A 16,873-nucleotide genomic window follows, 5' to 3' on the forward strand; every position below is an offset into this window, starting at 1 on the left:
CAGAGGTCCTTGGTCACAAAGTATGCTCCCTGCGCCAGCAGCAGTGGCACCGAGCTCAGGAAGGCAGAGTCTCCGGCCCCCAGGCCTGCTGAACCCCAGTCTGCATTTTACTACGATTCCCAGGTAACTTCCATGCACAACAAGTTAGAGAAGAACTGCTGGGATATTTGAAAATTGAAGGACGCCCGGGTGGCTGGTGAAGTGTCTGACTTCAGCACAGGTCATGACCTCACAGTCCTGGGATGGAGCCCCACTTGGAACCCAACATGCTCTATGCTCAGCAGGGACCCTGCATGTCCCCCTCCCTCTGCTCCTCCCCCTATGCATGTACCCTCTCTCAAATAAATAAAATCTAAAAAAAAAAAAAGAGAGAGAGAGAGAAAAAAAAATTGAGATCAGGAACTCCCAAAAGAGGTACTGACCAAAAAAAAAAGAGGTACTGACCACTGACCAAGGGAGGATGATTTTAGATGTCCACAGGATATACGTGACTTAAAACTAAGGGGGTGGACGTGTACAGAAAACAGAACTTTAAATAGGGTAAGAGAAGCCGTGTGCTGAGGAAGTGGTCACAAGTTTGGAATTAAAATAATCGACATAAAAGCAAACAATGGTTCCCTCTTGTTAAGTCCATTTAATAAAAACTGAACCTGCACGAAGACGAGGAAGAAGAGAAAAAGGAAACAAAACCTTTAAAAATAAAGAACCACAATGGTGAAGCCCCATGAAAGCTATGAAGATCTCTATTTACAATTAAGAAAATAAAATCATACTAACGTCCCTTAATATTCTAAAATACTGAAAGAATTTGTGGAAAAGCAAATATGATGTGAGTGGAGACAGAATTAAATGGCAACGTTACGGTCGCTATTTGCTGCGATAGAGGGGACCGGACGGAGTGAGTTCTAGAACCCGAAGGCCGGGATCCAGGCTGGCCTCCCCAGATCCCACTGTACCTCCACACGCCTCTGTCCACGCTGGGTAACGGGGGCTTGGGAACCAGACCTGCTCCCCTTAGGAGATTTCCGGCTGCCACCGCCTACGGTTCAAATTGGGAGTGAGCTCAGGCTGATTATTGCTTCCAAACCCTCCCAGAACAGGAGCATGAAGAATGTTCCTTCCCCACCCTCAGCCCATCCCCAGTACTTCAGCCTGTCTCACCCGCAAAGGACTTTCCTGAAGGTTTGCTAAGACCCCACAGCTCTGCACAGCTGATTTCAAGGCCACCAAGTGCGCCTGTGTATCTTATTTCCCAGGTGACACTGCCGCTGCTGCCCCACAACTCCCCCAGAGGGCCCGGGGCTCACCCCACACATGCTCAGAGGGCCTAGGCCTTCCCCACACTGGCTCAGAGGGCCCAGGGCTCACCCAAAACTCACCCAGAGGGCCCAGGGCTCACCCCACACCCACCCAGAGGGCCTAGGCCTTCCCTACACTCGCCCAGAGGGCCCGGGGGTCACCCCACACTCACCCAGAGGGCCTAGGCCTTCCCTACACTCGCCCAGAGGGCCCGGGGGTCACCCCACACTCACCCAGAGGGCCCAGGGCTCACCCCACACTCGCCCAGAGGGCCTAGGCCTTCTCCACACTCGCCCAGAGTGCCCGGGGGTCACCCCACACTCACCCAGAGGGCCCAGGGCTCACCCCACACTCGCCCAGAGGGCCCAGGCCTTGCCCCACACATGCCTGGAAGGCCCAGACCCTGCCCCAAAGACCTGTGTGAGCTGGGGCTCCCTGAGGCCTGGGACCCTCCAAACGCTTCATGCAGATGCCAAATGACCAATATGGACCGTGTGTCATTTCCATCCCACGTAAAAGCCTTAGATTATGTTTGTTTGTTTTTCAAAACATGGTCTTTCCGCGGGTCACAGAAGCAAGCCGAGCTGCTCCATGGGAGACGGGGCCCATGAGCACCAGCGGGCAGGTGGTGAATGCACAGCCCACGGGGACAGGCCGCTGGGGGACGTGGGGATGGCGCCTGCTCCCCGGGACACACTCTGCTCACCAGGATGTGGGCACCCTGCGAGTCCGTGGGCTTCCCCCTTCCATGGGACTCCAGCCGGGTGTCGGGGTGTTCCGCTCCAGGGCGAGCCCCGACCCGCCGGGGACATTGGGTGGCGACCTGCGGGGAAGGTCACTGGGACACACCGGGATGCTGCCACGCATCCGCCTGGAGACAGGACTCACCCGCCTGTGCCTGGCGCCGGCCTTCAATGCCAGCCCAGCCGGGTCCGACAGAGAGCGAGGGGCCCATGGTGGCCGGACAGGGAGACGCCGCTGCACCCCGACTGGAAACGGCAGGGAAGCCTCCACCGTCCTGCCGCATGCTCGCTCCGTGGGGGGAAGAAACGCAGCTCGGCTTGTTCGCCAGGAACAATAACCTCCACAGTAAGACGAGGTGCTCCCCACTGTCCTCACCACCGTTGGGCTGGCAAAGTGACGCCAGGCCGCAGTCCCCGTCCTGGGCTCTTGGTCTCCATGTGCTGAAGCTTTTGAAACCTGTCCTGGGAAAGTGTGATGCGAACAGTAGCGGAATCAGAGCTGGGGTGACCCTGGGGTCCCCAGGCCGGGGGGGTGGGAGGGGGGGCGGGGCGGGGTCCCACGCTGGCCGCACGGCCCAGCCACACAGGAGGAGCAGCAGCAAGGCCTGCTAAAGGTCGCCACGCTCACAGGCCGAGGAGGCGCACAACCCACCGCCCGTGTAGCACGCAGACAAAGACGCGGGTTCAAGCCCCACAGAGACCTCGCCACCCTGCCCCCAGCCTCAGGGCCCGGCATGCGCAGGGCAGGAACTCGGGTGGCGGGGCCATGGGGCGGGCGGGCGGCCTAACCGAGCACCCTCCACTGAACACTGAACGCACATTACTCTTCCACTTTATCAGCAGGGCAATAAAGATAGGCAACAGATACTCTTTTATCGATACTTATTTTTTCCCTCCGTGAACTTTGACAGCCCAACCCACCGATCCGGGCAGGTCTAGAGGGCAACCAAGCTAGGACGGCCCAGCACACATCCTCCAGCGCGGCCACCGCCGGACAGGAAGAAAGAAAAGAAAAGCCGTTGAGACTAGAACTTGGCCGGGCACCTGCGGGGCCACGTCCGGCTGGCAAAAATGTTGTGTTTGGCCAGCAGGGTGTCGCGCACGCTTGTAGGTCCGCATCTTTCTCTCTAGACCTGTGTTCCGGGCTGGCCCTGCGATCACGGACACGCTCCCAGGTGCCAAGGCCCCTGCGTGTCGCGCTCCGTGCGGGCCCCTGGGGGGCGGCCTCCACCGGACTGCATGGGTGTCAAGGCCCTGAACTAGCACGACCCCGACCTCAAAGCCACCACTGGCCACCGTGTGAGAATAACCCTCCTTCTGTTGAGAAGGAAGGGAAAGCAGCGGTTCAGGGAGGGGCGCTGGTAACTCTGGTCCTTCCTCCATCAGGAGGCGCACAGGTACTTTGATCACCTGACCTCAGTGGATCCGGGTTATTTCCTCATTTGTAGGAGCAGGCAAGTTGGGACGCCTACTAGGATTCCCCGCACTCCCCACCCCAAAAGGTCCTGCGAGAGGTCTCTTGCTCTGACCGTGAACAAACATGTGGATTTTCCCAGACAGAGGGATATTACCAAAAAGGGGAACATGAGAGACTTTAGGGGGCTGCATGGACTAGAGCTCAATACGTGGTGCCATCATCTTCCATGAGATCTGAGGCAGGTTCCCTAAAACTCTGAGAGCCACTGTTTCCTTCCGTTCACTCATTTACTCAAAACGATTTGCTGAGCATCAGTTACACATGAGGCACCTTCTAAATGCCGGGGATCCCGCAGTGAACAAAACCGAGTCTCCTCTCCCACAAAGTTTGCATTCTAGTGTTGAGGAGACGGAAAAGAAGACAAAACATTTATAACCTGTCAGTGGGGTGGGGGGGAGGGAGGGATGCTATGCAAATAGATGAAGAGGGTGGGGGCGGGAGGGTGCAGGGTTGGAGACAGTGAGGCAAGACTCCCTGGGGAGACCCTGAGCACAGGCCTCAACGGAGGGGTAGGTGTAGCCGTGAGGGGACTTGGAACAGACCGCTCCAGACAACACACCCAGGGGTTATTAAAATTCAGTGACACGACAAGCAGAGCTCCTAACGGAGCAACGATAAGCTCGTTTCTTCCTCTGTCCCTTCCCCTCCTGAGCCGCAACGTCATGGGGAGCTGCTGTCGGCCTTTGTAGCGGCGCCAAACTTACGAAAGCAAAGCAGGCCAAGGTGGGGACGCCTCATGTCTGATTCTGTGTAATCGATGACAGCCACGCGGGAGAGCCACATCATTCCTCAACTGCGCTCGGAGGAAAACTCTTTCATAATCAGGTGTATCCCCCCCCGCCCCCCAACGGGGATGCATGTGTATGCTGGGCTCTCCCGGGAGGGCAGGCAGCAGCGTGTGGAGGTTGAGAGCACGGTCTCCGTGTCACAAAAGCCTGGGTCACATCCCAGCTCTCTGTTTGCTACCTTCATGGCCTCGGTCACGTGACTTGGCCTCCCTGGATCTCACGTTCTTTCACCTGTAGATTGGGGCCCAAAACCACCACCGCCTTTCAGGGTCAGAGTGCGATGTGGATGAGCTGATGTCCACGAAACACACAGGACTTAAAGAACAGGGCTCCACAATGCGTAGCCACGTCTATCGGAGCTTCAGATTGTGAAGTGACAGATATCCATTCTGATCAAGAGGAGAATTTCACAAGAAACCTGCTGGGAGGTCCAGCCCCCGGGAAGAATGTCCCCAAACCAGGCCCCGGAGTGGCCTGAGGATGCCGTGGGGCAGCAGGTGATGCAGCACGGGCCACCGACACCCACCGCACCCGACACTGTCCCGGCTTGCAGTGAAAGGAGAGCCCTGCCTCCCAGGAAAGCTCAGAGAGCAATACCGCAAATCAGAACGGATGCTCCCACGTTGAGCAGCCTCAAGAACGGCAGGTGTCCAACCCCGTTCTCACTGAGCCCCCTTAGGAGCACGCACTGGCTTCCCCCCGGCCGCCCCCCATCCCCGCCTGGAGGCCCTCTGCTCCAGGAGGCCTTCCCACCGGCTTCCTGCTCCCTCTCCCCACCAGCACATCTTCTCACAAGGTACCTCATTAAAAACTGGTCTACACCTGGACTATAAATACTCATATACAAACAGACACAAATCCTTTTGGGAATACACGGGGTGGAGATGAAAAACAAACACACGTGCAGTTATAAATAACGCTAGCTGGCTCACTAGTCATCCCGTGTGCGTGTAGCTCGATGCACAAATGAGGCTGTAACTCCTTGCCGACACCATCCTTCTCTCCCGTACCTGTTGGGAGTCCATTTTCTGTTCTTTGCCAGGCTGAATACCTCCTCCCTGAAATCTGAGATGAGACACAGTTTTTATATTGAGGATCAAATATCTACTTTATATACAAATAATCTTTTTGTTAAGAAAAATAGATTCAAAATCAGAAAAAAAGAAAAATAGGTTCAAGCTCCCATATAGAATGGAGAAATTTATCAGTGTCAATAAATTTCACAAAAATATTGAAACACAAATTATCATGATCATTTTACGAGATCGTTTTTGCTCCTTATTTTCAGATTCTTAGAAAACCACTATCTTCCCACTCTGAAAAGTGGGGAATCCCACACTTGCCCCAATTTTACCAAGAGAGAAAAAGAAAAAAGAGCAGGTTTTTTTTTCGTTTTTTGTTTTTGTTTTTATTTTTTTTTTTTTCCCATGGACTAACATCCCCATCTTGTGGGCACAATTGTTCAATGTTTCCAAGAATCATGGTGGGATCTTCAGAACTGCAACATCTCAATCCTTTTCAGGGGTAAATAAAATTAAACTACAGCCCCTATGTGGTCCATACGCCAGATGTTCCCTATGTCTTTAATAAATGCTTTCTGCACCAAGCGCTTATGAATTTAAAATGACTGAAAACCTGCAATACTGAGTCAGACATCAACCGGGTCTATGGAAAAAGAAATAGATATTGGGATCCACAGATACCCAAGGAGGAAGCCTTCTTCTCGTCGGAGAATTCTCTTCTCCTGAGAGTAATAAACCCATTCAGGAAATGTCTACTGAGATCCAGAGTGGCTTCACAGAACTGGCTACTATCCTCAGGCCAGGGTCTGCCAAGCAGAAGGCCATATATCTCTGTGAAGGGCAAAGAGAAGCCGACAGGAGCCCAGTGGCTCCCAGCAGGCTCCCGGCCAAGGACTGGAGGCTGATAACGTCTGCCTGGGCTCCCGGCCAAGAGGAGGAAGGTCACGGGGCATCCTGAAATACGTGTGTGCAAAACAGCCGAAAAGAGAAGGGAGCAGAGGGTGGAAAGACAATGGAACGCTGGCAAAGCAAGAGGAGGATGCATCATGGACATCCTCTCACCCGGGGGGGGGGGGAAAGAAATGCATATCGATCCAAAAGAGATAGAAACAGAAACAGAGACTGAGGCGAGAGGCCAAGAACGTCCCCATCTCCCTTCTCCTGCCGTCTTTCAAAGGCCGCCCACCTGGAATTTGAGCAAGGCTGCCACTTACAGACACCACCGATGTTCAAAGTACCCCAGTCACCACCTACTATCCTTTGGAATTATCATACAAGTTTCTCGGGTATTGCTTATAATCATTTTTCCCCAAACAGTCCTTTTCTAAAGGAAGAGGGAATCACCCGTCTCAGGTCAGGACGTGATAGCAACCCACTGCTTCTGGCCATTTATTTAAGAACAACCTTTTTCTTATTGAACAAAGTCATCACTGCAGGATAGAGGACGACGTGCGTGGGATCAACGTAGCATCCTCCAGCACTCAGCCTCAAACCATCGGTTTACCCAAATATTCACCAATACTATGTAAACACATTTTACAGATACAACAAGTTTCATCATCTCCAAATTCTCTTCCAGTGCTCTTTGTAAACCCTAAGACCAGTCTGGACAGGAGCCGTTGGGCTCGTTGGGTCTCGGGACCCTTTGGTCTGCCATCATCTGACTCGGGCACCTTTCCTTCCCCGGCACCTCGTCCACACAAGTCCCCATCCTGTGCCATGCTCTCCCTACGCTCCCTGACTTCCACCAAGAGTGCCTTGTATAACTCCAGATTCTGACGGGAGTGCTGTCCCGAGAGAGTCCAGTGCCACTTGGACCAGGGCAGGCTTCAGCCCAACAGCCCCATTGCTCTCTGCGTGGAGCACCGTGGGCAAGCTGTCTACCCTCTGGGAGCATCCTTTTCCTTATTTGTAAAATCAAATACAAATACCTCCCTTGCATGGCTCATGAAGACAGGAACTAACAAATGCAAAGGGCCAAATATTACACAAGAGACCCAAGGGGTCCCTGGATGGTGCAGTCGGTGAAGTGTCCGATTCCTGGTTGGGGCTGGATCATGGCCTCAGGGTTGTGAGATCAAGCCCTGCATGGGGCTCTGTGCTCAGCAGGGAGCCTGCTTGAGACTCCGTCTCCCTCCCCCTCAGCACCCCCAGCTCATGCTTGCGCTCTCTCCAAAATAAAGATAAATCTTTAATTAAAAAAAAAAAAGTAAACCAAGGTCATGATTCAAAAAGGAAGCAACATCTCCCTCTGCCCGTGTCTCTGCCTCTCTCTCTCTCTATCTCTCTATGCCTATCATGAATAAATAAATAAAAATCTTTAAAAAAAAAAAAAAAAAGGAAGCAACACTGGGAGTGCCTTAAGTGCAGCAAAATAAAGCCACACAAGAGGCCCTGGTAGGAGCCATTGGCTCCTGGAGAGTGGGGCCGGCGGCTTTCTCTCCGTGAACTCAGGGTGCCATCCACTGTGCTTCACATTTAACAAGGAACAGAAAAAGATGATGCAGTAATATGCACCAAAACGCTAACATATCTTCAGGCACTAGCATTATGGGCATTTTTTTTTAATTTGTGCTTTTTTTATTAACTCAGTTTGCTAAATATAAAGCTATGCTCAGTGTGTTCAGGATCGCAGCCTAAGTTTGGTGCCCCAATCCCTAAATTAGACCTTGCAAACAGAAGGTATATCAACAACTGTTTCCGTTTTCACTTCATTTTAAAGCTAGCCATCCTTTCAAACTTCATCCAATTTTTCTCAAGCGCTTATGCTTACATAAAACAACTGGATTGGAACAGTTGTTATTAAAATCTCCTTAAATTTGAGTCCAGGGGTGCCCAGGTGGCTCAGGCAGTTAAGTGTCTGCCTTTGGCTCAGGTCACGATCTCAGGGTCCCTCAGCCCCCCTCCTCACCGACTTGTGCTCTCTATACCTCTTTCTCTCAAATAAATAAAATCTTAAAAAAAAAAAAGTTTGACCCTAAAATATCCCCTCGGAATTTCATTTCTAACCATCGTGAGCATTAATGTTGGATACCAAGTTCAAACTGCCTCTGGTTTAAAACTGACTTTTAAAAGAAAGCCCATCGTCTATCAATCAGTGAATGGATAGAAAAAAGATACGGTGTGAATACATACACCACGGACTACTACTTAGCCAAAAAGGGATGAAATCGTGCCATCTGCAACAACGTGGGTGGCTCCGGAGAGTACAAAGCTAAGATGATGCTAAAGGAGGGAAGTCAGCCGGAGAGAGACAAATGCCGTGATTCCTCTTAGGTGTGGGATTAAAGAAACAAACAGGAAAAAAAAGAGACAAACCAAAAAACAAACCCCTTGTATAGAGAACAAAACGATGGTTATCAGAGGGGAGGCAGGCGGGGATGAGCGATGGGGGTTGAGAAGGGCCCTGGTGACGGGCACTGGGTGCCGCGGGAGGAGCCGAATCACTGTATCGTGTGCCCGAGCCCCCGTGCGCTGTCGGTGGGAACGCACGCTGGGCCAGCCTCACAGACATACAGGACGGAGGGGCCTCAAAAACATACAAAAAGAACAACCGTACAGTCTAGCAATCTCACTACTGGGCGTTCACCCAAAGAAAAGGAAAATGTGGTTCCAGAGCATACGTGCACCGCGGTGTATTATGGCAGCATCATCTACAGTGTATTATGGCAGCATCATCTCGACCGCCGAACCAGGGCAGCGGCCCATCAACCGGCCAGCAGGTAAAAGACACATGGCTGACCCATACAATGGAATATTACTCAGCCATCAAAAATAATAATGATAAAATCCTGTCACTTGCAACACTGTGGACAGATCAAGATAGTAAAATCCTCAGCCAAGGAAGCCAGGCACCAAAACACAAATACCGTACGATTTCATTCATTTGAGGAATTTAAGAAACTAAACCAATGAACAAAGGGGGGTGGGTGGGGAGAGAAGAGACACAAATCAACAAAAAAATAAAAAAATAAAAACAAAAAACAAAAACCCAGACTCTTAACTATAGAGAACAACCTGAGAGGAGGTGGGTTAGGACAGATGGGCAGACTACGTGAGGGGAGGGAGAGCACCCGTGTGTTTTGGCAAGCACGGGTTATCCGTGGAGTGCCTGCAACACTGCATTGTACACCCAAAAATAAGAGAACACTGTGTCTTACTGATACTGGAATTAAAATAAAAAACATACATTAACGAGGTGCCTGGGTGGCCAAGTCAGTCAGGGGGCCAGCTGCTGATTTCAGTTCAGGTCATGACCTCGCGCTCATGGGATCAAGCCCTACATCGGGCCCCGTGCTCACTGTGGAGTCGGCTTGAGATCTTCTCTCTCCCTCTGCCCCTCCCTCATGCTCTCACTTAAATACATAAATTTTTAAAGAATAAATAAATTGAGGGTCACCAGAATGGCTCAGCAGTTAAACATCTGCCTTTAGCTCAGGTCATGATCCCAGGGTCCCCGGGTGAAGCCCTGCATGGGGCTCCCTGCTTGGCAGGGAGGGTCCTTCTGACCCCTCCCCACCCCGTCTCATGCTCTCCCTCCCTCTCTCAAATAAACCGATAAAAACTCTTTACAAAATAAATAAATTTTAAGGAAAAGGAAATAAACCTGAGAAATCCCACACTGCATTTTAAAGGATGTCTCACTGCTTTGACATTTATGATTTTTCTCACGGCAGGGTATCCATAGTCACGTGCAGCTTTCTTATTTTAGATGTTCTTTAATATATTATTGAAGTTTCCAAGCAGAAGATAGAGAAACTCTCCCCTTTAAAAGTGAAGCGGAGGGGATCCCCGGGTGGCTCAGCGGTTTGGCACCTGCCTTCAGCCCAGGGCATGACCCCGGGGTCCCGGGATCGAGTCCCCCGTCGGGCTCCCTGCATGGAGCCTGCTTCTCCCTCTGCCTGTGTCTCTGCCTCTCTCTCTGGGTCTCTCATGAATAAATAAATAAAAATAAATAAATAAAATAAAAAAATAAAAGTGAAGCGGCAATAGTGGGCCTATTGAAATGGAAAGGAAGACTGCATACCGCGGGGAACTTTCTTCCTGCATTCCAGGAGGGGACGTGCACGCTAAGGATGCACGAAGGTACCATGTCACAGGGTAAAAAAACAAACTTCCAGAAGAAAGGGATATACACACTAGTGGGTAGCTAAATTACCTGAGAAACTTCTTACACCGCCTAACTTCATATCAAAGGGAGAACCATCTAGATGAAGCTTAGAAAATAATAATAAAAGGGTGTGAAGTCATAACTCCTACCTTCTTTAATGCTCGTGCCCTCATGCCCCCGTGCTCCCTGCTCCGCGGGCTGCCAACCAACACCCTGATCTCCTGCCCTCCCTGTCTGCCTCCCCCCAGGACCTACACCTCCCCTCCAGGTAGGCCGCAACCTCTTCGGGCCTTCCTGGATCCACAGGTCCTGGCTGCTTTCCATCCGAAGCCCATCCTGATGCTGTCGCTTTTCAACCTTTCCCAGGGTCGAGAACCTTCCTCCTCTTCAAATCAGCACTTTCAGGGAGCCACAGTGTATTTGACAGGTGTCGGGAGCCAGAAACCTTGAAGCCTCTCCAGTTAAGTGGCCCTCAACCTTAACAGTCTGGCTCTTATGAGAATGCATATTTTATCACCTCCACCTTTACCAAAGTGGAGTGAAATTCAGATCACTCATCTCTATGTAATTTGAATAAGATATGTGTGTGCATCTGCCCTTTTATCCTGAGATTAAGGAAAAAATCATGAAATTTAAAACATCCTGTATGTCAGTTAAGTGAACGTTTAGATACTAAAAAGACATAATAAGGAAGTGGTCAAGTGCTTATATCTACTTAATAACGAGTGAGTTTAGATTTGGGGGGAAAAAAACAAGACCAGAAAAAAAATTCCTTTAAAAAAAAAAAAGAAAATAAGAGATCAAAGGGATGGACGGCACGCGGAGTTAAGCACTTGAATGAAGATGAGCAGAAAGGAGGGGTGCCTGCGTGGCTCAGGCAGGTGAGCATCCAAACCCGACTTTCAGCTCCAGTTGGTCGTGAGCTTGGGGTGGTGGCTGGAGCCCGGCAAGGGGCTCTGTGCAGTGCGGGGCCCCCTGTCCTGTTGCTCTGCTCGGCCCCCCTCTAGATGCACGCTCTCCCTCTCTCTCTCGCAAATGAATAGTCTTAAAAAAAAACAGCAGAAATGAACCATTCTTACGGGGCATTAGGAATGCCACCTGGGTCGCTGTACAGGCACCAGGGCCACAGACACTGGTGGGCAGGATGTCCCGAAAGGGCAGGCATCCAATGCAGGCTGCCCCGTTGAGGGGGCACCGGGCAGCCCCCAAGCCCCAGCGCTGCCCCACGCGGGGACAGGGCGCACCCGCCCCGCCGCCTGTGCCCGAGGACCGGCGGCCCTGAGGTCACCTGCTTACGCGCACCGCAGGGGACAGGGAGCAGCCGGTCTGGGACACGCTCCCCGGGTGGTGCCCCCCACCCCCGTGGCCGCCAGCCTAACCCCGGGATCTCCGAGGCCCCCCCCCTGCGCCGGCCCCACTGTGCACAGACCTGGAGTCTGCGATGCCTGCCGCTGGGTTTCCCTGCTTCGTGCAAATGTCAAGCAGGTCGAAGTCCACAGGGAAGCAGACCTGTGACCCTTCGCCCTCCTCCACCCCAATGCGCCTCTGCTTGCAGGGGTTCCCTCTCCGACTGCTGGAAAATGCCTGTCAAGGGCCACCCCAAATCTGCGGGGGTCCTCCCTGGCCAGATGCACCTGCAGAGTCCAGGATGACTGCTCTCTCTCTTTTTTCCTTTTTTTTTTTTTTTTACAATTTATTCTCTTTGTTTTGCTTTGTTTTTATTATTGTTTTTATTGTTTGGTTTGCCAACATAGTCTAACCCCCAGTGCTCATCCTGTCCAGTGCCCCCCTCAGGGCCTGTCACCCAGTCGCCCTGTCCCCCGCCCACCTCCCCTCCCACCGCCCCTTGTTCATTTCCCAGAGTCCGGAGCCTCTCACGGTTTGTCTCCCCACCTGATTTCCCCACTCAGCTCCCCCTTCCCCTATCAGCCCTGTCACTACGTCTTGCACTCCCCGTAGGGTGAGACCGTGGGATGACCGTCCTTCTCGACCGGCCCACTTCACTCCGCACCACACCCCGGCTACTGCTGCCCCCGCGATCCCCAGGCAACAGTTCCGAGGACGCCCGCTGCCAGTGCAGGCTCCTGCTCTGGGTCCAAGAGAAACACCCTCCCTCTGAAAAAGCAAGTTTCAGACGTCCTTCCGAATCTCGTTCTCCTTAATATCCCGAGTGAAGCTCTCAGGCCCGTGGCCTGGGTTGGTGTCCGAATTCTCCCACGATCATACTGACAGATTTGCAGAGATGAAAGACATCTTCACGTGACCTTAGTCAAATCATTTGATTTTTCAGATGAAGGAGCTGGGACCCAGGGAGGTGAGGAAACCGTCTCTGGTCACAGAGCTGGTGGTGTTCACACAGGCCGAGGCTCCCTTCTCTGCCTTCCTGCCCACTTTCTTTCAAGTAGGCCAATGAGTAACGTTTGCATCAGAAAAGAATGTTTTGTTTAAAAACATGGTTTGGGAAAAACTTAAGATAATTCTACTTTGCTTCGTACTGTCGTTCATTCAAGTACTTTAAAATGGAAATGTTTTTATTTGCTACGTATTTTCATACTACATGGAAATTTAATGCAAACATCCAGTTCCTATTTCCCTTGTTCATTTTGATTTTTTTTTTTAAGTCAAAAACCACCTCCAGTTTGTCTTCGAGGGTAATATAGCCATGCCAAACAATTGTAAATGGAGATACCAAATAACCAGCCCAAATGAAGCTTTTCTTTTTTATTTATTTATTTTTTTAGTTTTAACGCATTTTGATTTTAAACCGGGTTTATTTTACAGTTGTTTTTCCTCTTTATTTCATAGCTACATGGGAAGGATGAAATAAAGAAAATCACAATATTTCATCCGAAATCACGTCTTCAAGTTCTGCAGCATGGCTCGCGTGCCTTAGCCGCTGTTTAAATTAGTCAGCAACGATTCACAGGCGTTCAGCTCAGGATAGCTGCCTCCTTGCAAATTCTCAGCCCTCTGCCATCTAGGTGGTAAGTCCCTTGAACCGTAAGATTATTTCCGTTCTTTTCAAAAAGTTCTGTTCATCATTTGCTTTTGTTAAATTAACGAATCAGTTCATTAATGAATCAGTTGGTTCATTTTAATGATATTCTTCATTCATTTTACCGTTAAAATGAATCAACTGATTCATTAATGAATCAGAAAACCACAGCCAAAACCCAGAACACCAACTCATTTCAGACCTGCAGAGACAGATTACTTTGCTTCATCAGCCTTAAAAAATCTGATGTTTCTATCCTTTGAAGAACTTCTATCCTTCGAAGTTATTTTTTGCTCTATTGTAAACACAATCAAAATGTGGAAAGGGAACGTGACGGTCTCCCAAAGCCTCCCGAATGAACGACAAAATAGGAAAAGGCTTCAAAGATCCTGGCTCAAATTTCATTTTCATTTTCTCAATCTCTAGACCCACAGAGTGATTCACACACATATATTCACTCCTCTTTGAAAGGAGGTTTTGGAAAAAAAAAAGGAGGTTTTGAGTCACTGATCTGTTTTTAGCTTCTTCCCAACTCTGCTGCAAGCTTTTAATCTCTCCATCATTAGGCAATACACCTTATTGAAGTATTTTATAAACTGTCTAAAAACTTCAATCAACTATTTTTATCGGCATGAGAGGCATTCAGGGAAATTCTCATTACAACCATGTGATATTGAAGCAAACCAGTGTCAGATGCTAGCGAGGCAGGTGCGACTCAGGAAAACCTGTACTACGCGTCCGTGACACAAAGGAGCGAGGCCACCGGCTGCTCACCTCGCGCTATTAGCCAGGTTGTCTTGAGTATGCTCCTGACCTCTAGGGCCTACTTCCTTCCTTATAAATCATGGGAGTAGCGAATATGAACATAATTTTTACTTGAGCTTCAAAACTCTATGGTTCTAGGAAATCACAAAAAAAAAAAAATCTGCATTTTTCTATTACACACCTAAATAAAGAAAATATGTTCTTGGGGAATCCCTGGGTGGCTCAGAGGTTTAGCACCTGCCTTTGGCCCAGGGTGCAATCCTGGGGTCCTGGGATCGAGTCCCACATCGGGCTCTCAGCACGGAGCCTGCTTCTCCCTCTGCCTGTGTCTCTGCCTCTCTCTCTCTGTCTCTCATGAATAAATAAATAAATCTTAAAAAAAAAAAAAAAAAGAAAAGAAAAGAAAGAAGATACATTCTTAAATATAGAGGTACACAGTCACACACACATTCTCAGTTGGCCTCTCGTGAGAGCTAAACTATGACTCTTACTTACATCAGCCCATCATTTCATATTAAGTGTGGCCAACCGAATCTATACATAATTCACAAGTTTTGTTTTCATAAGGTGTCACTTCTACTTTTTGTTTTTTTTAGATGCTGACAAAATTGCTAGTAAAAGAGCAAAATAGCCAAGAGGGAATAACAATCACCAAGGTGCCAGCGGCTCGCCCCAGGTGAGCTTCCGCCCTGGGCCCAGAACTGGGGTGAACGTTTCCTCCTCCTCACAACCACCTTAATATTCCGATTTGCGAGCTGAGAAACAGAGGCCAAAGGGATTAAGAAGCTCGACAGGGCTCTGCCGTAAGCAGGGCTCTGGATTGGGCAGGGCACCCTCGCCGTGCTCACTGGGGGGCCAACCCCATCACCCTATAGCCTCTGACCCGCGGGGCGGAGCGGCCCTGTCTACCCAGCGTCTACGTGGCGTCTACAAGGAGGGCGGGTGCTGGAGCAGCGCTAGCCTGCCACTACCCAGACGGTGACCTGGGAAACGTGGGCGGGGTTTTTCTTTAAGATTTTATCTATTTATTCATATGAGAGAGAGAGAGGCAGAGACACAGGCAGAGGGAGAAGCAGGCCCCATGCAGGAAGCCCGATGTGGGACTCGATCCCAGGATCCCGGGGTCACGCCCTGGGCCGAAGGCGGCGCTAACCACTGAGCCACCCGGGCTGCCCAAAACGCACGTATTTACCGCAGACATCTAAGAGATGAGCATTTCTCTCAGGAGCAGCTCTTACAGCAGAGCTACCTGCTGCCCTTGGCCTCCCTTTGAATAAATGAGTCTATAACCCAGGAGGCAGCCTCGGTTCCCAGCCCTGGGACGTATGAAGAGTATTTGGCGGGGAATAAGAAACAGAAACTTGGTTTTTCCGCACCTCTCGTTCCTTACATATCTGCAATCGAGCCCCCTCCCTAGGTCCCTAGGGCTAACGTGCCCGGGCTGCCTAACAAAGCGCTCTCAAGGTCAGCGCAGCTCTCCGTCCAGGCTCAACCATGGCCCCCCACACCACTCTACTGCAGCCCACCCTGCTCGTGCTGGCCCACCACTGGAGAAGCCACTGCATCCCATCTAAGGTCTGACCAGTGAGTGGCCACAGACTGACTGGTCGATTGATTGGTTTGTGTGAGAGAAAGCACGTGGGTAAGCAAGGGAAGAAAGAGAATCTGAGGCAGGCTCCACATCCATCACGGAGCCCAACTCAGGGCTCGATCTCATAACCCTGAGGGTCATGGCCTGAGCCGGAAAACTAGTTGGATGCTTAACAGGTTGAGCCACCCAGGTGCCCCGCCAGAGATCATTTTAAATGGCAGCTCTGATTTCTGCTAAAAGTATAAAACAGATCCACCCCACAAAGCCTGGTGAGCATCGCTGACGTCAGGCACTGGATGTGGCCTCTCAAACCTCAGGCCTGACCCTTTCCCGGCTACACTCCAGAAGGGGCTGCTGAAGCTGAGAGATGGGGGAGAGGATGGGGGGGGGGGCAAGGAGGCCAAGCTTCCCCACGTCTGACAGCGCCGGGCAGCGTTCCTGTGGCAGGTAGGAGCGTCATGAAGCTGCGGCAAGTGCGGTCAATGTCTTCTCATCACATGTGACAGTGCTGGGTACTGTTAGGTTTGCTTTCTGACCACCTGTAAGGGTTAAATGACCCCCCACGAGCTGCAAAGGGGCCAACGGGTCAAGTACCAGCCCTCGAAACTACATCACTGGGCCATCCGTCAAGCATGGCGTGCGGTCCTCCTCCTCGGATCTTCAGAGGTGCGTGGAACCACCAAACTTCCCCAAATCAGCCGGTGTCTCTCTAGAAAGTGATGTGCATGCCGGGAACCTGCGCGCCCCATGCCCAGTGAGCTCACACACCCGTAGCGTCTCCAAAGTTAGAGGTCACGCTGAAAACATTCCTTCCCTTACAATCTCTTATGAAGACGGAGTAGAAACACTCTACTCGTCTGTGAGGTTCAACAGAAGTACCACACTTCGCAGAATTTCAATATTAGATTGCTGCCTGGAAAACACGAGGCACGCAGCAGGCACTTCCCGCGACAACGTCCATCAGGGAAGGGGTTCCGGTCCTTCCATCACCAGCTGTGCGCTAACCCCGAGCAGCCATTATGCAGCCATCGTAGACTCTCCTGGGCTCCATCCCCAGCTGGCTGCAGGCCACCTCCACGCCGG

The 16,873-nt window shown here is 51.0% G+C and overlaps 1 protein-coding gene across 2 annotated transcripts in view; it reads right to left on the bottom strand.

Annotated features, from left to right (window-relative positions):
• ARHGAP18 (Rho GTPase activating protein 18) overlaps positions 1 to 16,873 on the bottom strand; it is a 117,723-nt gene that overhangs the window by 70,400 nt on the left and 30,450 nt on the right. The window contains exon 2 of one of the 2 annotated variants that reach the window (XM_041742187.1): positions 5,318 to 5,372. The exons of the other annotated variant lie outside the window; for it this stretch is intronic. The gene's annotated coding sequence lies outside the window, so the exon portion shown is untranslated. The remainder of the gene's footprint in view (positions 1 to 5,317; positions 5,373 to 16,873) is intronic. 2 annotated transcript variants of the gene reach the window in all.

This window comes from Vulpes lagopus, chromosome 2 (genome assembly GCF_018345385.1).
Source record: "Vulpes lagopus strain Blue_001 chromosome 2, ASM1834538v1, whole genome shotgun sequence".
NCBI lineage: Eukaryota > Metazoa > Chordata > Mammalia > Carnivora > Canidae > Vulpes > Vulpes lagopus.